The following is a 22,133-nucleotide window of genomic DNA, read 5'->3' as shown; positions in this document are numbered from 1 at the left end:
ATGTATAAAAATAGGTTGTATTTTTTCCTAAAATAGACACCTCACTGAAAAAAATCCACTAGAGGGTTCCAGAAATATGATTTTTTAAAGAAAAATAAATCACATATTTTCACTTAGTACAATAAATCATTGTAATTTACAGCAGCTTGTGGTTTAGGGTTAACCATAACAAGTTATTAGAAAATGGCTACGAAGCCACTCTTGTAACAACTAACCCTGTCAGAGGGTCTGTCACTAGCACCAGTAAGGTTGAGTAGAACAGTTACCTTGCAGTCAAAGCAGTCTCCAGTTGTTTCAGTCACTCTGGGTGAACAGCCATACACATCATTGGAGTACTCCTGATGCAAGGGATACTGGATGCTGAAGCTGCTCAAGGATGTTGAGCCAGTGACAGCGGTCTTCCTGCAGAAGCCCCTTGGTCTACAAACATACTTTTGGAAAACTTTGGCCACGAGGGTTGATGCCCCTTGAAGTTTGGGTGAAGCCCAGCAAAAAAAACGTTGCCACTGGTCCACTGCTCTCTGGTTACAGTGAAAATGGCGGTACCCTTTCACTGGCAGTGACTTCCATGCTGGGCAATCAAACTGCACTCTGATGACTCTCCCGAATCCTGCTGACTCAAGCACAGCTTTTGAGGGCCAGGACTTGTTCTCCCATGCTGCAATTTGACGGTTAGTTGGGGTCATGCATTTTTGGCTACCAACTCACCAAGGCAAGCTTCTTCATTTTTTGTGGCACTGTAGCAGGAAGTCAGCCAACTGACCTTTGGAGTCACCTTCTCTGTATGGGTCTCAGGGACAACTTTTCTTCGAGCAGGGCACCACAGACACTGTCTTTTCTATGCTAGCCCAAGGAGCAGCCGGTGCAGTCTACTCATATGTGCAGCCCCTCTTTGGCCAGGGCGGGGCACACCAGGGCAGTTTTTCTTCTGTCCTCTCTCCAGTATAAAAGTGATCTGAGGTCAATGTGCTGGGGTGCCACTTTTATGCCCTGTTCTTGACCTCAGTTGATGTGGCAACTAATAGCCAACTAACACAATATCATGGTAATCAATATCATTGACAAAAATATCATTTACCACAATATTATGTTTCTCTACTTATAATGGAAATGTTTAAAGATGTAAATGTTAAATATTATTTTATAAAACAAAATATTATAATATATCATATGAAAATAATGTAAAGTAAAGAAATTCTATTAATCATTTAATAATATATATAAATATTCAATTAAATAAAAACACATTCAGAAATGTGTCTGTGTTTATACAAATATATACACACTCATATAAATATAAATATATAGTATGACATAATTTTATTATTTAAAATGTAATACACACATAGACACACACACACATCTGATATACAAAATATATATGCAAATATAAACAATGTGAAAAATATAAACCATTTAATCACAAAATATATTAATTAATTTCACCAAGATATAAAATAGTCAAATATTTAAAACCCAAGAAAGTATTAAGAATTACAAATTATATAATACAAGTTTTATTTTATGATTATTAGGAAAAGTGTGAACTCCAGGAATATTAGAAATACTATTCCCACTTGCGGGAGTACATTTATTATTCCCACTTCATTCTAAGCAATAGTAAGGAAAGTCTTGGAATTCAGAGGTCTTACATTTACTATTCCCACTCCAGTCTAAGCGACAGTAGTGAAAACTTTGGATTTTAAGAAGGGTTAGATTTACTATTTCCACTCCAATCTGAGCAACATTAGGGAAAGTGTTAGAATTCAGAGGGGTTAAACTTACTATTCCCACTCCAGTATAAACTACAGCAGGACAAGTGTTGGCTTTCGGAATGGATAAATTCGCTATTCTTACTCCAATCTAAGTAACAGTAGAGAAAGCGTTGGACTTCAGAGGATTTAGATTGACTATTTCCACTCCAGTCTAAGCAACATTTGGGAAAATGTTCAACTTTGGAGGACTTATTTTACTATTCCCACTCCAGTCTAAACTACAGCAGTGAAAGTGTTGGATTTCGGAGGGGATCAATTTATTATTCCCACTCCAGTCTAAGCAACAGTAGGAAAAGTGTTGGACTTCGAACGGGTTAAATATACAATTTCCAATTGAGTCAAAGTAACAGTAGGGAAAGTGTTTGACTTCAAAAGGATTAGATGTATGAGTACGAGTCCTAATAGTTTAGTGAACATTTTTAAATACTTAGGGCCCCATTAGTATGGCGGGCGGACTTTGTCTGCCCGCCATACCCTCGGGAACCGGGACCGCCCGCTGAGGGTGCTGGGGTCCCGCACTCCCGATTAGCATGAGCTCAACACACTAGCGGGCGCATAGAGCATCTGCAACATTGAGGCGGGCGGTGCAGAGAGCACCAACCGCCGCAATGCTACAGAGGCAGGTTGTGCATTTCTATGCACAACGTGACAGGAACCGTGCGGTGCCAGCCAAGTGGTTCATTGAAAGGCAGGAGGGTACCATAGGTACCCCCCATGTGCACCCCTACCCCCCAGAGTCCCCCAAGCAGACTCCACATGCCTTTCGGTGGTGGCATTGCCGCCACCAAAAGGCATGTTCAAGGCCACATTCTAATATGGCTGGCGGTGACCATATTGAACCCTTTTCCGCCCGGTCGACATGTCGACCGGGCGGAAAAGCGGCAGACGGTCTTTCCGTCCGACACGGACCCCCCCAGCCATTGTAATATGGCGGGGGGTCTTTTCTTCAGGGATGACTTATGGATCGCCCCCGCCGGGCCGGCAGTGACTACTGCCGGCCCAGCAGGGGCGATCCGCCCGCCATCCTAATGGGGCCCTTAGAGCCTAATTACGAGTAGGGTGGTCTATAGAACTGCCATAATCGCAGTGGCAGTTTGACCACCGCTACACTGCCGACTCACCAGCAGTATTACGAGTGTGGCGGTCGGTCTGCTACGAGACCTCCAACTCCGCCAGGATCAAGGGATCCCGTTGGACTTGCGGTCTACAACTGGCATGAATATGCTGGCTGTGCCATTGTCGGCACTGCCAAGAACATTCTGAGTTGCCTTTTCAACACCCTTTTCATGGTGCTGAGCCTGCCATGAAAAGGGTGGCAGAGAGACACTAAGGGGACCATAAAAGGGCCCCCTGCCGTATTTGGGCCAGGGGGTGCATGCGGGGGCACATGTGGTGCCTACCTGTAATTGCACCCCAGTTCCTGCACGTGTGGCATGTATGCCACACATGCAGGAATGTGCTGCAGGTGCTGTCACACCAGCAGGCTGCATGTTAGGCTCTCCTATGAGCCTAACAGACCACCATCGTAAAACTGTTGCAGCACCACTCGCTCGACCCGAATCACACTTGTAATCCGGCGGGTACACCATGGTTTTCGTGGTCCTCCAACAGAAGGTGCAGTGGCAGTGCCACTGGAGGACCGCCAAAGTCAGAATAGGCCCTGTATAGAAAATAATATTAAATTACAGCTTACAGAAATAAATATATATATTTAAACAAATAATTTACAAATTTAAAAAAGAAAGTAAAAAATTAAATTCCACGTAATAACATCAACTTTCCTAGCTGCCAAAACAATAACAACATTATGAAATCATTCCTTATTTATTTAATTTCAATTAAAACCTAACACCACCTAAAAAAAAATGTAAGTTACAAATATCATTGCACAAACTACATTTCAAGTACATTTAAAACTAAATTAAGAAAAATCTTAAAAGACTCAATAAATACTAAAAAGTTAAATGCCAATTAATATATTACATATAATATACATTAACATACAAAATAATGTACATTTATTTTCTTTACAACAAGCTCACCTGAAAAAAAGCAATTGATAAATTACATACAAATATCAATTAATGTAAAATATCATATATTTATTTTCTTCCTAAGCAAATCACCCAAAATAAATTGCATTAAAAATACATTTGCAAGAAACATATAAGAGCTAAAATACATTTTAAAAGAAATAAAACAGAGCAACTATTACACAATATAAAAAATTCCATACATGCTTAATGATAAAAATGTTTTAACTAAAATTTAAAAATAGCATTAAATGAAAATACATTTAATTTTATTTAACTTCCCACTCTATTTCCCCACAAACCCGGCAAATCCTAAACTAAAATATAACCTAAATAAATCAGAATTAAACAATTTGCATGATTGCCAATCAATTAACTAATAAACATGAATTAACAATTACATTTTTAATTTTTTTTATAATTTAATTAATTGTACACCCCTACAAACCCAACAACCCGCTACTAAAATATAATTAACTACTACTAATAATACAAATAAAATAAAATTACAATTTTAATTTTAAATTCAATATATAATATCATGCCTAAAATAACCTACATAACTATTATTCAACTTAAAATTATTGAACAATAAATAATTTACTTGAAATTAAAAATACTTTTAATTTAAATGCCATCCCACCCTATACCCCTACAAATCCAGCAACTAATTACAACACAATAAACTACTAATTACTTTTAAAAAAGAAATACCAAATCACTTAAAATTACCAACTAAAGTTTGAAAAGTTAATAACACTACCACAATGCTAAAAGCTAAAATTAACTTATTAACAAAAGCACATTCAAATATATAGATTTTTTAAAACAGCATTGTGTATACAACTATATTACTGAAAACAATACTAAAAACTATGAGATGTTTGAAAACAATATTATTTACCAAGCAAAATGATATTCTTGACAACAATATTCTAGACCACAATATTTTTCAATCACAATATTTTTTTCTGATATTTATGTTTTCCAATATTTTGAACTCAATGGGGGATATTGTCAAGAACGTGTGATAATTATCGCTTAAAGCTACTTTGCATATCGAAGTCTATTGCGGGAAAATAACGCTGGGTTAGCGTTGTATTCTCAACACGGCGGTACCATGTGATAGTCCCACGATAACGCGCCAAATGACCACGTTAAAATTAACGCGACGCCTAAAAATGCGAAACGCGAATGCGAAAAAAGAGGACAATGTCCCAAATCGTGATACAAAAAATCAGCGATAACCAGCAATATGCCTGCAACTCCCACGCGTCATGCGGGAAAATGACCTGTAAAAGCATCGAAAAACACAAACACAATAATTTCAAGTGCGTAGCACCATGGAGGAAGCAGGAGCAAGTACAGAGGTCAACCAGAACCCCACAAGCCCCCAGGAGGACCATCCTGGGACCTCGGGGTCACGGAAGGGCAAGGAGAAGAAGACGAGGAAGACGAGGTTCAATCTGCAGGAAAACAGGATCATCATCATGGAGGTGATAGAACACCAACAACAACTGTTCGTCCCCTCCAACCTGTCATTGGCAAATAAAAATGCTATATGACAGTACATCCTGGACAAGGTGAATGCAGTCGGAGTGAGAAGGAGGACAATTGGAGAGGTCAAGAGGCGCTGGAATGATGTGAAGCGCAAAACCAAGAAGAAACTCGCTGAGAACCATCAGGCAGAAATGCAGACTGGGGGTGGCAGTCCAGCAGAATACCAGGAGCTGGATGAGGTGGAGAAAATTGTGTTCACAGTGGGGAGAGAGTGGCAGGAATTGGGGGTCCGGACACTACTCGACATGACCTGACACAGCAGCAACAGGGTGAGTACCGAACAGGGACTGGGTGGACGGGAGGAGATGGGGGCAATGGCACACATGCACAATTGAGTAGAGCACACTGCACACCCAAAATGACTCTGGATCGTGTCCCTGATCCCCTTGGCACACTGCAGCACACATACAAACAGCAAGTTGGCCCCCATCCACTATGGGCTCAAAGGGGTCCTTCCCCACACAGCACCAATCTCACAACCAACCCATGCACATGTGTTAAAACCAGTAAAGCTGCGGCACATGTGTCAAAACCAGTAAAGCTGCGTGTCTAGGAGCCACACTGACAATGCAAATTACACTGCATGACGAATAGCATGGCTGCAGTCCAATTATCATGACATGGTGCATGCCACGACACTGAGGTGGATGAGTGTGGAACACATCCGGAAAGGAGCAGGTCACACTCTGACACATTCATGTGCACAAACAACCCCTGATGTAAACAACACATCTGCGGATAAACCATGGCCAAAAGTCCAAAAACTGAATAAGAGTAAAAATTAGCCAAGTCTGCAACATCTCAGCACTGTTGAAGCACAGAAGTCAAAGCCACACCCCATGAAAGGGATAAGGGGCAGCAAAATCACAGGTGCAGGGGCCACTCTCCCACAATGCAGCACACACACATAGCAATAACAGCACATCAACATTGACAACAATGTGGTACAAGTGCAACACTTTCACTACAGAACAGAGTACACAACTGGTTCCGCTTGTGCGTAGAAACTGGCCAATCACATCTGGCATAGCAGGAAACTGTGAGATGATAATGTACATGTACAACCTCATATCCATAATGTAGTTCAAATGTCCACTGACCCGCATCAAATAATCAGCTCCTCCCAAACAGTACCAATGTACATTGTCATGCAGTGTTTATGTAAACTTGAACAATGTGTCAACATATTGTCAACACAATGTCAAAATGCATCTCCCCTTCACATTGCAGAGGGGAAATCAACACCTCCTGCAGAGCAGACCAGACAACTCATCAGTGATGATGAAGAGGACCTCCACAACTTTTACACCCACCTACAAGAGCTCATTAATAGCTACCACAACCCACCTGCAGGAGCAGGGCAGCCGAGCTGTATCGAGAAGACCCCACCCCCTGCACAGACTACACAGCAGGAAGCACCTACCACCACGGCTGGCTCCCAGCACCTCACCGAAGGACACATCGCTTTCCAAGGCCAGGTGTTAGACTGCCAGAAGGAGGAGGCTGAACAGGTGTGGGTGGGGTTCTACAGCGGGTGGGGTTGGCAGCCAAACTAGATGACTAAAGTGGGTGTCTAAGTCACATCAGGGACCACTTACACTCCCTAACAGACACCCACTGTTCGCTCCATGATATCCAACAATCCATGCCCGACATTGCTGTAGTCATGCCTCTGAGAGGAGAACAACTGTCTAGTCAGAGGCGCCTCAGCGATGTCAGTCGAGAGTTGGCACAAATGCTGAGGATAATGGAGAACATGGAGCGGATGCATGTGGAAAGAATGGCTGCCACGGATGCACACCAGTGAAAAGTTGTTGGTATCTTCCATGCCCTGCAGATCCTCATCATCACATTGCTGCCACTAAGGCAGTCGTTGATGAATGCTGCTGGTATTTCTACACACACATCTCTGGCCATGATGTGTCAGTGGCACCAAATATCAGCACCCACATGTCAGACAGATGTCATAGAGGATGAAGATGCGTGTGATTCCACCTGTTTATTAAGAAGGAGACAGTAACAATATACTCTGCCAAATGACCTGTTTCAGCTTGGTTCTGCCCTTTGCATCATGCCCTGTAACAACACCTCCCACTGTCCCCCAAAACACTCCGCGACACTCACCTTGGACATCTACATGGATGGCCATATTTTGTTTGCTTGCCAATGACACAGCAATCAGACTGCGGACTGTACTCTTCCTCCTCTGAAGTACTTGTCAATCCCTAAATGACTCTGGCAGGCCCTTTACTGGGCTACAATGTAATCTGGGGATTGCATGGTCATGTACTGCTCCAGCTCCAACACTCCACTGAATGTGAATAAATCATTCAAATTCACACAGATGTGTCATGCCCATAATCGATCAAGTATGAAAGTATGGATGAATGTAAGGACATTGATTGCACAAAAAGGTACACCCTGAGAAATTAAAGCAATGCACATGGTGACCATGAGCGTCATCATCTGCTATGGTATCTCTCTCAGGGGGTGCCTGCCGCATGCAAGACCAAGGTCGGAAGTGAAGATGTCCTTCTGCCTTTTGTATTGAGACAAAGGAGCTTTTATCCCTAATATTAGTCTGACTACTGCTTGCATTCTGGAAATGTGATGTTCCTTTCACGCTGCAATTGAGGCTAGACCTTAGGCTTAGGGTGCACCAATAGCGATACACACACAACGCTTGGCATGTATGAGCCAAGAGCCTGGGCGGTCTTGCGCTCCTTGTACAATCCCTTCGTGCGCGGCCGCCCTCCGGGTGTATGCAATATTGCACCCTTGTTGATTGTGGGCCGTGTGGTGCAGACACTGCGACAGAGACATACGCATCAGTTGGTTTCCTGTCCAGTCCAGAAATGAACCACACCCATAACCCAGGGATAATTATTCACACCGCTACACTGCCCTGGCATATGCCGAGCCAGCCCACTCGGCTTACGTATAAAGGGGGAGGATGGTGCTACGTGTCCCAGTTCTTTCCGACTGCCGGAGGTGACATGGCTGCATCCGCCTGGCATATCACGAGACTCAATCATGAAGGGTCCATGTCTTGCGTTGCAGAGAGTCGGTGGCACTGGATACATTGCGGTCGGTGTGGGCCTACCGCCACGGGAAAGTAACTTTCGGTGCACTGAGGTAGCGGCACCTTAAGTGCTGAGCGGGTGTGCAGACCGGACTGGTAAGGATTTGAGTGAGCCCTGCTGGACCGCAGTGTAGGCCTGAGCCAGTGGGCAGCGTGGGCCTACCGCCACGTGGCGTTGCCTCGTGGTTCACAGAGTTAATGAACCTAAAGAGCTGAGCGGGTGTGCAACCTGTGATGATGCTGTGTGCACTAATATGATCTCTGCCATTGTGAAATCAAGACCCAGAATCACGTGAATGACCTGGTGGCCTGTGTTGTGGGGCTGCATGATGTGGAGACTGCCAGGGTCGTGGACCCCGGCCGTGGAGCTTGCACCGGCATGTGGTGGACCCTCTTAGAGACACACCGGTGGTGGAAGGTGAGCAGTGAGGCCTGGGTGCATAGAGGCGAGCAATCACCGATGGGCGGCGGGAGGGGCCGAGGTGCAGCAGCCTGTGTGCACAGGGGCGGGCAAGCGATGATGGCATGTGCAATGATATAAACTCTGCCTTTCATAAATCTGGACTCTGTTTCATATAAGGGACCAGGTGGACTGCAGTGTATACCGGCATGTGGTTTGAGACACACCGGCAGCAGAAGGTGAGCAGTGAGGCCTGGGTGCGCAGTTTCTGCACTCTCTCTCCCTCTCTCTCTCTTCCTTTCACTGTCTGCGCACACATGTTAATTTCAGGGGTGCATCAGGGTGTCCTTATGACACCCTTTAAATTATTCTCTATTTGCGATACTCAAAATGTACTCTCGTGAGATTTGCAAATTGAGAATGACTTCCCATTCATTCCTATGGGCCTCCTGGCCCATAGAAATGAAGGGGAAAGTATTCCTTAATTGCGATTTCGCAATAAGCTAATCGCAATTAAGGAAAACTAAGAAATTGCAAAAAAATGAGATCTTTTCCACACATCCCGTTTTGCAATTCTCAATTAGCGATTCTCAAAAAAATGCTATTTGAGAATTGCAAACAGGGATTTACATACATATGCCCCTGAGTTCTCAGAGTGCAATTCTGTACTCGCCAATGGAGCTAGTAGTCTTTCCACAGTAAAAAAGACAATGCAGGGTTTTTACTGTCAGGACAAGTAAAGACACATGTCCTACTTTTTATTATATAGCACCCTGTCTTAGGACTTGTTAGGCGTGCCTTAATGGTGACATACATAATAAAAGGGAAAAACTGTTGCCATTAATTTAAATGGCAAAGTCAAGCTATCAGTGTACAAACTTCTCTGCTAGCCTGCAATGTGTCTTTCACACTTGTGGTGGCAAAATAAGTTGTGTGTAAACCTTGGAGGAGAGAAAACAAAGGGGCAACTACAGGGCCCTCAGTGCCTCCTCCGCCTATGCCTGCGCACAGGAGTGCACAACATGTGCCCCACTGTGTGCATGCACCAAAGTTCCTGCACCACATGGACTTTCAAGTCCATGCAGTTCAGGCACCTTGTGAAGCATTCCCATTGTGGTGTGTTTTTCAAAGGCACTATGGCCTTTAAAAGAACCACAGCCCTGGGAATTCCATGCTGCCCCCTGCCAGATTACAGATAACTTGTAATCTGGCAGGCGGGTGGTGGTGAGTCTCGGCGGTGCAGGTGCGGCAGTGGATTACTACCTGCACCAACAAAACTCGTGATCGAGACCTGTGCCACCAAATAATGAAAACTTGAAGCCAGTTGGTTGCAAGCTTAAACTCCCTCCTCTGAAGATATCCTGCTGAAAGGGAGAGGAGGTTCACTTCAATGTAGGAGAAATTATTATGTGCTAGCTCATATAAAACTGGAATTCTGCATTTCTCCCCCCTTACAAGACCCCCTCCTCAGTCAGTTGAGTTAAAAACATACAATTAAATAGCTGTCCTTATTCGTGTAGTTGTCCTTTTAGAATGGGTGTAAAGTGCAATAATAATAGCCATACTGCTTTCAGTTCCCTGTAGCTTGATTAATTCTTACTTGACTACACAGTTTATTGACCCGGAACTAATATTTCTTCTAGATATATGCTACTTCTCCAATCTGCTGGTGTCCACTGTCACAAAAAAGTGGATGAGAGGGGAAAACACTTGTGCATATTTAGTGGGATTAGCCACCACTGCAGCCTGAGAGCTATCGCTGTCACTGAAAACTTTTTTTTTTACTCCTCAGAAGCCAAACCCAAGAAATAGAAGAAATGCTTTACTAAGGGCTGAAGATGTAGTATCACAAGTGGAAAAATAGTTAATGCTGTGACCATATCGCCCTGCATTCTCAACCACACTCAAACTGTGGAAGCCGGGTTGCTCAGAAGCTTGGAAATATGAGTCATAATTCTCCATTTCCTTGTCATAGGCAATTAAACGTTCCTAATGTCTTTTATTAAAACACCTCCAAATTATCGAATCTTTTGAGATTATTGATTAGGAATCAGAAATCCTGATATATTTCGCAAATGTTTATTTCTTTTTTGCATGTCTTAGGAAAATAAGTACAGTAAATTTACCTGTGATCCAAGTAGGGAAAGACTTACATAGCTCTAGAATGAATCATACCCATCAGAGACGCCAAGACTTCGGTGAAACCCTTGGAGATACATTTGGAATTTATAGTGAAATCCCTGAGAACTGAAGGTATGAAACTTGAAGGTAGGTATGATTTGTACATTGTAATGTGAGTTTGTGCATCCAGCAGATACAGGGATGCTAAAACATATCTCATCTTTAGAAATGCATAATCTTTTGGTGAGACTTGATTGTGAAAATTTAGTGATGCATTAATGTGTTCACAATCTTAAAATCCAGTAAAGGTCCGAGTCTCTAAACACATTCAATTCCAGGATCAGGACTGAGTGACATCCTTTCCCTCTTTCTCTCTTTGAGAATATTGCATCAAAAAAATTGCTGCATTTTCCAAGAGATATTCCCCCTTTAACAAACCTGTTATTCTACAGACATTCATAGAAATAGGTGTTATTACAAACGTACTTTGGAGTCTCCAAAAAGTGGATCTTTTGAACATTTTTCGACCACTGAAAGGATCCAACTCTTTGAGATAAATGTTTTTCATGCCACCAGAAAATGAGACAACACCTCCCCCCAAAGAAATAGAGGTTGTGGCTGTTGATGATCATGGTTTTGGAGGAAGAAGAGGGGTTGTTTCTGTTGCTGCAACCAACTGGCGCTGAAATTTATATGAAGTAAAGCCCTTCCCCACTACAATTCCTCTCTCAAAAGTGTTCTTTAGATATTCTTAAAGGAATATTGCTCCAAAAGCCCTTTTGTAAGAAAATCCTCAACCTCTGGAAACAGAACGCTGGTGAGCCATTCATTTACTGTCCTCTGTGGATTCCTTTATAATCTTCTAACTGAAATCCAAAAGGTTTGTAACTACTTAAAGGAATACTTATTAACAATGATTTTTGCATGGCATCTGCCTTCATAAAATGCATTAAAATATGACTTTTATAAGCAATGGATGCACCAATAGTAGTCATGATGATCATAAAGCATCAAAGATATGTCAAAGATAAACCACACTTGTTGGTCCAAAATAGACAATATACCAATAAATTCACCCTACTGCTGTATTTGGTCTACCAGGGTCTAAGCGACCCTTTAAAATTAACTGAATTACATAGTTCAAGTATGTGGCACCTTCTATGGTCAAATATAATGTTGAATAAGATTGTTTTATTGCCATTTCCACTTTTTTGCATTCACTGAATCATTTGGTATTGTATTCCCTAAAATGACTGACCCCCGAGATGACTGGCATGTCATTAATGAATCCATCTTTACAGCCACTGAAATTCCTCTATAAATTTATGAAGAGGATAAATATGGGAAAGAAGTGTTTGTCTACTTCCTTCCTTTTATCTTCAAGAGTTCATTGGACAGTGGTATGAAGGTGTATAAACTTAAGTTTCCTGCTCTCAACTGTTGCAACACCTCCTTAAATGCTAGACTGCATAATGTATTCCTCAATCTTTGTTTTTTAACTTTGTATGAGAATAAAATTGAAAGTCAGTTTATTCATTTTTCGTCTAGTCAAGTTTTCTCCCATGTCACTTTTATATTAAACTTTAAATATTGAATTGCCTAGGTTGTTACATATTATATGTTGCTCATCCCTGACCTAGAATTACCATATTCAAGTACTCAGGGGGTCCTTGTTACCTATGAATTAGACTGCATAATGTGCCTCTTATTAAAAACTGAGGGGTATATTATCAACAACTAGCGATATTTATCGCTAAATGAGCTTAGCGATATTTTTTTTATCGGCGCGCATCGCCGGATTTTATCGCAGAGATAACGTGCTATTAGCAACGTTTATCTTAAATGCGATAAATTATCCAGCGATAGCGGCTCAATGCGTGAATATCGCTGGAAATCCAGCAATATTCAGGCATTAACACCAATAGGGTCTTAACCTGAATATCCAACTCCCATTGGATATACAGGTTAAGAAGTGGTCTGACCAGGCGTTAGTTTTTGGCGATATTCGCTCTTAGCGCAAATTTTTTAATCGCTGTGCCTGCTTTGACAATAAGTGATAGCGATGTTAGCGACTGCTTTCAGTCGCTAACAGGTTGGGTACGCCCCCTTTGCATGTCATTAGCGATAAATATCACTGACATGCAAAGCGTGCTCCAAACCGCTTGCTATCACCTACAAACTGTCGCTAACTGCTGTTAGAGACAGCTTGCTAATAGGGCGATGAAATTATCGCCGCTTTAGCTAAAGCGGCGATAAGGCCCTTGATAATATGCCCCTGAATTCTCCAATTATGAAAAAAGGTAGACGCTCAGCGCCGTCATTAACTGGAACTCAGCAATTAAGATGCCTATCGTCTCCTCTAGAGCAAAGCACAAGGCATTCCCCTTGCTCTGTTTCCTAGGTAACGATATCTCAGGCAGATCTCACGGTGCCACTACCACAATCAGTTCAGGCACCACTTTGGTGGCACACACGAATGAAATAACATTTTCTTGACATTAAATATTCCCTCTGGGAATTCTCTGCGAGGTAGAGTCTGGATCGCTTAGCAAATCCAAGCAAGGCTTGTCATCATTCTTGGCTTTAATATTTGGTTCTCGGAGTCCATTTGCTGAACTGCTCATTAGATCCATGCACTTTAAGTAACTAAGCTTATGAAATGCTTGAGCAGGTCTAATTTAAAGGATAAGGCAAATGCTAATGTATAACCTTTGAATACACATACAGGCTTTTTCTTGGACTCTTGAAGAAAGGTACCAATCTTAGTCACTGAAACAAAAAAAACATCAAGTGACGTACCGAGGTTTCCTTGTTTTCTAGGGGATGTGGACAAAACTATATTGAACGGTTATAATATTAGTAAAGGTTGGATAGGTAGCCAATTATGTACCTAGAAGCAAATAACCCATTGGCTAAAGAATAGGACGAGGTAATGATCAGTATCAGTAACTTAATCTCAGATTCAAAATCTTTGTTTGTGAAAGGAAGGGACAGTTTTTATAAAAACATCTTGGTGTGCATAACGTGAACCTCACATCAACCTCAATTCATGACCCCATGTTGATAATTTAATTACGCATGAGAACAAATACATGCATAAAATGGGCAATATCAAAGGTAGGTCAAAGGTGCATCTTCACATCTATTGGTGTTACGTTTTCTAGGGTTAATGGAGCAAAGGGTTTGTCTCGGAGTCATTTACATTTCTCGTGGATGAAACCTATGTAATGAAATGCTTTTCGACAATAATTAGGCACCGTCATTAACTCTACAATGCTGATTTGTTTGTTACAATTAGAGCATCCTGCATAAATCGAATTTGTTACTCTTTGGTCATTCTAGAATTGCCACCACGCTTCAAATCATTACAGTCAGCTTCCAGGCCTGAACCTTGACTGGTGCCCTAATGCACTTTGGATGATGTAGTCTTGTTTTGTTCCATCGAACTTATCAAACTAATACATGAAATCAATAACTTGTCGATGAAAAATCAGGTCTGCAGACAATGATCATAATGACCTCGACTGGTGTGGTCACTCTAGGCTGATATGTAAGATCACACATAACGAGTGATTATTTCCTAAATTTAAAACAATTCCATGCGACAATTTTGCGGGTGCCGTCACTGGCTCAAACAAATGTAAAGCATAGACGTTCAGAAGGAGCTGTAAATTACAGGAAGAATCGTGCCGTTCGGCACCACTTTGCATTTCATGCTTCATTTTAAATTAAAATGTAAAAATGCAAAAAATAGCATAAGTAGATACATTTCACATATATATATATATATCAATACACATGCTCAAAAATCTGGCTTCAAATTTTCTCAACCCAGTTTCTCCAGATTGCCTCCTGCTGCTTGGAGTGTCAGTGTCAATGGCTGGTCTTCGCAAAGTTAAAGTTCTATCAGCCTGATTCATCAAGCCGAAATCGGCTCGCAAAGGGCCAGATTCTGAGAATCTGGCCCTTTGCAAGCGCTATTTTTGCATTTGGGATTCATCATCCCAAATGCAATAATCGGTAATAGCGATTTCGCTATTTTGCGAGGAATTACATTTAAGGAATCTCTATTTGAGATTCCTTAAATGCAATTCATCATCCATTTAAAAATTGCGAATTCGCAATTTCGGCCCGCTATTTACCGCGAGGTCAAACCTCGTGGTAAATAGCGAAAACTTAGAAAAATGCTTTTAAAATCATTTTTCTAAGTTGCATGTTGCACACACACATGTCCTTTGGACATGTGAGTGCGCAACACCTGTTTCAATTTGCATTTAAGGGGTGCTACAGGGTGTCCTTTGGACACCCCTGGCACCCTTTAAATCGCTATCTTATTTGCGATTAGCTAATTGCTAATCGCAAATAAGGAATACTCCCCATTCATTCCTATGGGCCTTTTGGCCCATAGGAATGAATGGGGATTATTCCTTATTTGCGATTAGCAATTTGCTAATCGCAAATAAGGAATGTGTAGGAATCGCATTTCTTTATGCAATTCCTACATGAATCCCGTTTTGCAAGTCCTTAATAGCGATTCGTTATGAATCGCTATTAGGGGCTCGCAAAACGGGAGATTGATGAATCAGGCTGTAATTCTTCTCTTGGTTCGCAGAAATGGCCGGCTGCTCTTCTGAGTAAATCTTGGCTCCACAATGGTATGTAAACATTGAAGTAACAGAGAATTGAACAATCAGTAGTAGTGGTAACAATTATCTCACCTCATTTGGAAGCAACAAAGTAATTTGTGGGGAAAATTAGTGGTTAAGAGAAAAGCCAAGTATATCGGAGGTGCTGTAATGTTAGGAGCACCCTACTGCCAAAAGTGCAGAACCACACTGACAGAAAATCATTGTGTGAAACAGAAGTCATGGATAAGACCAAAGCACTCTCCGGCATATTGGAATAGAAATGTAATGTCTAAACAATATGGACTTCTTAAAAAACACAGTTTCTTATTTATCTTGATACAAATGTAAGAATGTTGTTAACAAGTAAATGTAGTTATGACATAAGGTTTTTAAGCTTGTAATCTTGACAAGAAGCACAGCCAACACGTGTGTCACCTCATGACTTTTTCAAGGCTGCAGAATATTTACAAAGGAATAATTAGACAAAACATAGTTGATTGATGTCACAGATAGACACAGTAGAGAGGTCGAGAGACAAAAGGCAAGATGGCCAAAATGTTGTGAAAAGGAAACCATGTTAGGTGCTGTAACCCAAAAGATTTAAAAAAATACTCGAAAAGAAGAAACATCCAGTAAACGATAAAGTACAGTTTTGTAAGAAGTTGAGAAACTTCTAAGGTTAGTCAGAAACCTAAGTGTTATGTACTGTTGTATGCAAAACAACCAGTTATGGACCTTCCCCTGACATGTGAAAGAAACCTAAGTGATAAAAGATGTTAGAGTAGTGTGGACCCATATCGAAGAGTCTCGATAATATACGTGGACGTAAGATCAAGGTGTGAATCAATAACCCACCTTGAGAAAAGCGAGTAAATATAACAGGGTCCAAGCACGTTGCAGTAGTGGTTCTTGTTGGATAATCTTTACGGAGGCCAAAGAGAACAAGCATTCGCAATGCAATAGGTCTCACTTTTGTGAGAGTTTAAGCTATTAGCATTGTAAATGACAATGCCTTTTATTTATGTTTTAAAAACCAAAACATAAACAAAAGGCATTGTCATTTACAATATGAAAATAACAAGGACCCCCTGTAAAGGTAGATGCAGTTCCTAGGACAGGGGAAACAAATTATGTGTATAACCCTAGGCATTCAATAATGACCCGAAGGAAAAATTGGGATCACCATAAGGGAGAACAAACAAGGCACAAAATTCATTTAAAAATTGAGTTATTTTAATTTATACATATATATAAAAGAAGAAACAATGCATATCATACATATATAGTCAAAATCATAAATACATAACAGATCATATAAAAACTCGAAAACAATTTTAGACTAAACATAAAATCTAAAATCAAATAGTGGCAATAATGGGTCTCTACGCGCGTTTCGGCGTCAAACAAAAACGCCTTCTTCAGGAGCCACGATTTTTTCTGTGAAAAAACATAAATTTTATGTCTATTAAATTACTATTTATACAACTACTCAAACTTGCGTAAATGCGAGACCTATTGCATTCTAAATGCTTGTTTGGGAATCTGGTCACCCTAGGACTGAGCTATCCCTAAAGAGGGGGCTCTGTCAGCAGGTGCATGCTGGGAAGTGTGTACTGATAAATAAATGAACAGACACCTTTGGGGCGCTGCAGGTGCCTTCGGCTCCTCCAAGGTAAGGGGTGGGTTGTGAAAGTGATACCGCTTTGGCCGCCATAAGTGTGGCAGGGTATGCTCAGACGTGAGTCCCTTGCTCACTTTGCCACTGGATTCAAGCAAGCCGGGCTGAAGACGGCTGTAATGCCAGAAACCGGTCCTCGGAAGCCTGTTTCCGGTCCAGGGAAGGCATGGCTTGGCAGTTCGGGCTGTACTGTTCCCATGAGGCACAGAGTCAGACTGATTTGCATATAGCCATGTCTGAACTGGGGTGGCAGAGTGGGCTAAAGAATGGTGATGGATCAAACCCAGATCTTTTGACTGGGTGTGAGTGTTTGATTGGTTCAGATGCTCCGTCCATCACCACCCCCTTTTGTACCGGGTTGTGAAAGTGGACAAATCATCAAACTGTTTTCAGCCAAAATCCAGCCATGTTTCAACAAGTGCAAACCACTTTACATACCGTCTGTAAGCCCTGGTTGTATTTGCGTTATTCACCATAATAGTCTGTACCAGATCTATTCTCAGCGGGAATCTACTGCCTGGATCTCTGTTGCTTATCTCTGTAAAATGTAGTAAACTATTTAGTGCGCTGAAAATATAACATTTCCAAAGTCTTAAATGAAGGAAACCCAAAGTTGCGGCAGAACCGTTCAGATGCAGCCAAATCGCCTGGTGAAGGAGAGCCTTGCCCGAGGCACTGGGATGCTTGTCTGACAGCAGCTGCTGGGGCCAGTGGTTGACCGCTCCAGGGGCCCCAGTGCAGGGGACCCCCGGCCAAACCAAGACTGGGCACTGGCTCCTGGTCCTTCCATCAAATGGGGCCAGTCGAGGGGCTGCTCTGACACCCCTGTGGGTGCCTAGAGATAGAATGTGGAACCGGGCTGCTCATGGCCCCCCTCTCTGTTTGCTTGGTTGTGATTTGTACAACATTAGGAGTCCCCGATGAAGCCAAGTGAAACCCAATCTAAGCACTTGAAAACGTAGCACAACAGAGCTCTTCCGTGAGACACACATGGGAAGAAGGACACTTGTTTGCAGTATTACTCTTCAGCAGTGGGGGTGGGGCTTTATCCATTTCCAAGCCTTTTCTTGGCATCATCTTGAAGGACACAAAGATTCAAGACTTTGTAGGTGCTCACATGCCTCATCATTAAATCACTCAATCTTTCACAATACCTAGCTATTGCCTTTTCTATGTGTGTGAAGGTTGCTGCTGCGGCCTTTGCTGCACATCTGTGTGAAGCTTGGCTACTGCAGCCTATGCTGCACATCTGTGTGTGTGAATCTTGGCGCGCAGTGAAACTGAAAGCTAAATTAAGCGCACGGTTGGAGCGTGTGAAAACTAACATCGCTAGAGAGGATACGCCATGCCCGCGCACATCGCCTGTCCGTGTGCACACATGTTTTGTCCCCTTCGAGCACCAAACCAACAACAATAGTCTCACCAAGGCAACGCAGCCATGTGCCGCGTTCGCTAGGAGAGACTAAAAAAGGATCGGGGTCAGGAAAGGGAAAGAACGTAGCTTTCAATGGCATGTTTAAGAAACAACATTACTTAAGCATAAGATTCTAAGTGATGGTATCCAGTCAAAAATAGAGGAACCATTTGTTGTAATTACACATAAGTAATAGAACCAGCACGGTCAAACCTGTCTAACATAGCACAAGAAATGCTGACTGGAGAAATCTCCAGTTTCCAGAGTAAAACTAAGAGCAGAATAAAACTAGGGAAATTCAGGCAAGCGGAGGATCAGGCAACAAAGACACCAGACAAAGCATGCCTAAGAAGACCCGGAGGATCGAGAGCGGGCAAAGAACACAGAGCAACACTAGGCCGCGCAGAATCACCATAGAGCTGCTTCAGTAGGAAGAGGTCAAAAGATGGGAAGAGATATCACAGGAACTGATTGTGGCCATGTTGAGTTGGGAAGGTTTCAAAAAAGCAGTATATTTACTTGGAGAGAAGCAGTCCACATCCAACAGTCACTGTTAGGTAAATAATGCCCCTGGATGAACAGGATGTCTAAAGAAAACAGCTGGAACTACCCTGCCAACTGTGTCAACAAACACATCCCAGTCATGGGGCTGGATTGACAGTAAGTCTTCTGAAATATTCTTCGCAGATGACCGAACCTATGGCGCTTTTCAGCCCATGGTAGCTTCTATGGTTTGGTTCAAGATGATGAATATTTGCTCATTCATATATTAATAAATCAGTTTGCCAGCACAGAACAGGAAATCTCTGCATTTACTCATTATCTTGTATGCTGGCTTTATATTAAAATGATTCTACTTTATCCTTTCTGTTTCTTTATATATTTTGTCCATATCTGGATTAGACAATAAGCCTTAAAATACCATATTGATAAAGTTATACAACTTCCTCAGCTGTGAGCATTTTCTTGGCTCCTTTGATGTACTTGGTTGACCATAATTTTTATGGTCTTGGCATTTTTTTATATGTGGTTTTCCTGATGAAGGCGCTATGTTTACCGAAACGCTCCAAGACACACTGAAGAGCCATCATTAATTGAATTAAAAAAGCCACCATATTGTATCGTTCCCTTCTGATATTTGCTTTACTGTCTTTGTTTAGTTGATTCTTGTATTTATAAACTGGTGTGTGATTAATCCACTGTTTAATTATGCAGTTTTCCCGATGTTAATCATATTTAGGGGACATACAGCTGAGCTGTATGAGGTATTGGAAAAACAAATATCTCTTTTTAACCTATTGTTTGTTTTTTGTGATGTCATTGTCGATATTATGTTTATTTTATACAGAACAATAGAACTTGTTGTAGTCTTTTTAAAAGTATATGAATAAAGTGAATTTTTTATGTAAATCAGGGTACACTGAGTATTTTCCTATCAAGTTATAATTATGGTCTTATATATTTATTGGACCAACTGTTGCCTAGGGAATTTTTTCTTGAACAATTGGCAGACCCGGGTAAACATGCACACAATTACCTAAATCTGTGTCTGGTATGTAACCCCGAGACACCCATAGCACCATAGCAGACAATGTTGCAAAACATTGTAATATACCTGATATTTCTTACCATTCAATTTAATGTAAAGTAAAGATTCAAATACCGGGAGGAGCCAGAGGAAAAAAAACAGGAATGGTTTAATCAGATAACTTGAATATCCTTCCCTCCTAAAAAAAAACACTTGTTTCTACAAACCAACTTACAATCAGGCTCTTCATTTGCATTTTTAGTATTTGTAGCATTTAATCTAATTGTTTTACTACTAAGCACGCTAGTTCACTGTCCTTTATGTGAAACATACTCCTGCCAGTCTTTGAGGACATTCTCAATCTTTGTATAGATTATTTCTCCAAACATTGCGGTTTCGTGTAGCATGAAAAAAGCACAAACCTAGTTGGAAACAAAGAAACCAACACCCATTAATTGGACACTTTGCATTTTTCACACATTGACCACAGTGTTACATTTCCTATGCATTTACAATTTTATGTAGAAAGAGACATTCATTTCTTTGGCCATTTGTTTACGAATCGCCAAATAATTTAATTAAACTACACATTACAATTTGATTATGGACGCTAGAACCATCGTCTTTGGGACCCATTGTGATGTACATAAGCGAGTGTGTTTTGCTTAATTGCTGTCACCATTTGTCCGTAATGCATTGCTAGGCATGGAATAGATTTGAGTACTTCTTGTAGCGCGGCGGGGCCTAGGTGAGGTTAGGCCGCAATATCGCGTGGGTGAGGCACACAAGATAATTACTTTCACACTTGTGGCCGGAAGACCCCGAGCGGTCTCTGACCGTTTATTTATTCCCTCAGGTTGAGCCCGCCCCAAGTGGTGTGTGGATGCATGAAAGTGGCAACATAGTGGTAGAGGGCCCGGGTGGCTCTCTACATCCCTCTTTTCTTTCGGTTCTGGACCATCAAGTCCTCCTGGTTCATGGAGACGTATATACAAAGTCCTTTAGTCGCTGACTCTGCACAGGATTCGGGCTCTGGGAACTGTGACCGGCTGGAACACTCGATGGGACACCCCCGGATGACTCAATGGCGGTGTTTTGACAAGTCGACCGGGTAGCGTCAGCACAACCTTGGCTGAATTGCTGGGGTGTCTCCGGTGGCGTACTCCCCATGCTGGGTGAGGCAGGAGGGTAGAAACCCGGAAGAATGTTCTGGTAGTCGGAAGCTTCTTGGTCCAGCTCCCTCTCAGCTGTCTTCTTGAAACTGGACACATTCCTTGTTATGGAATGCTGTCCCTTTTGAGAAGTCATCATGGTCTATTGAACACCTACAATGATCCATACTTCTGGTTCCTAGGGCGTTGGGAACTTCCACCCGGGGTGTCGGTCTTTGATCACTACCCGGTCGCCCACTCTTAGCTGAGGTTCTTGTGCTCTTCTGGCTTTGCTGGCATTCTGATTCGTTGTCTCGCTCCTTGCTTGGACTGCTGCATCATCCCGCTCCACGGGCACCCACGTCAGGTCTGACGGGATACTGTCTCGTGGGGCCCGCTTGAACAGCAGATGAGCCGGAGCACACTTGGTGGTGCTATGAGAGGTCTGTCGATACGCACCAAGGAAATGGTCAAGAGCTGTTTCAGCATCTTCTCCCCCATCTACGGCGATGCACAGTGGTCGGTTGAGTGTCCTCTTAAGATGTTACACTTCCCCATTTGCTTGTGGCCATAGTGGGGTGATCTTCCGGTGGTGAATCGCCTTATTTTTGAGATACTCCTGGAACTCTCGACCCTGGAATGGGGGTCCGTTGTCAGACTTTACCTCTTCCGGCAGTCCCATCATAGCAAAAATCCTGTCCAGGACCCTCTTCACCTGGGGGAATGCTGTAGATGACACTACATTGACAACAGGAAACTTTGA

This window comes from Lissotriton helveticus, chromosome 4_1 (assembly GCF_964261635.1).
Source record: "Lissotriton helveticus chromosome 4_1, aLisHel1.1, whole genome shotgun sequence".
NCBI lineage: Eukaryota > Metazoa > Chordata > Amphibia > Caudata > Salamandridae > Lissotriton > Lissotriton helveticus.
Note: the sequence above shows the minus strand (reverse complement) of the source record.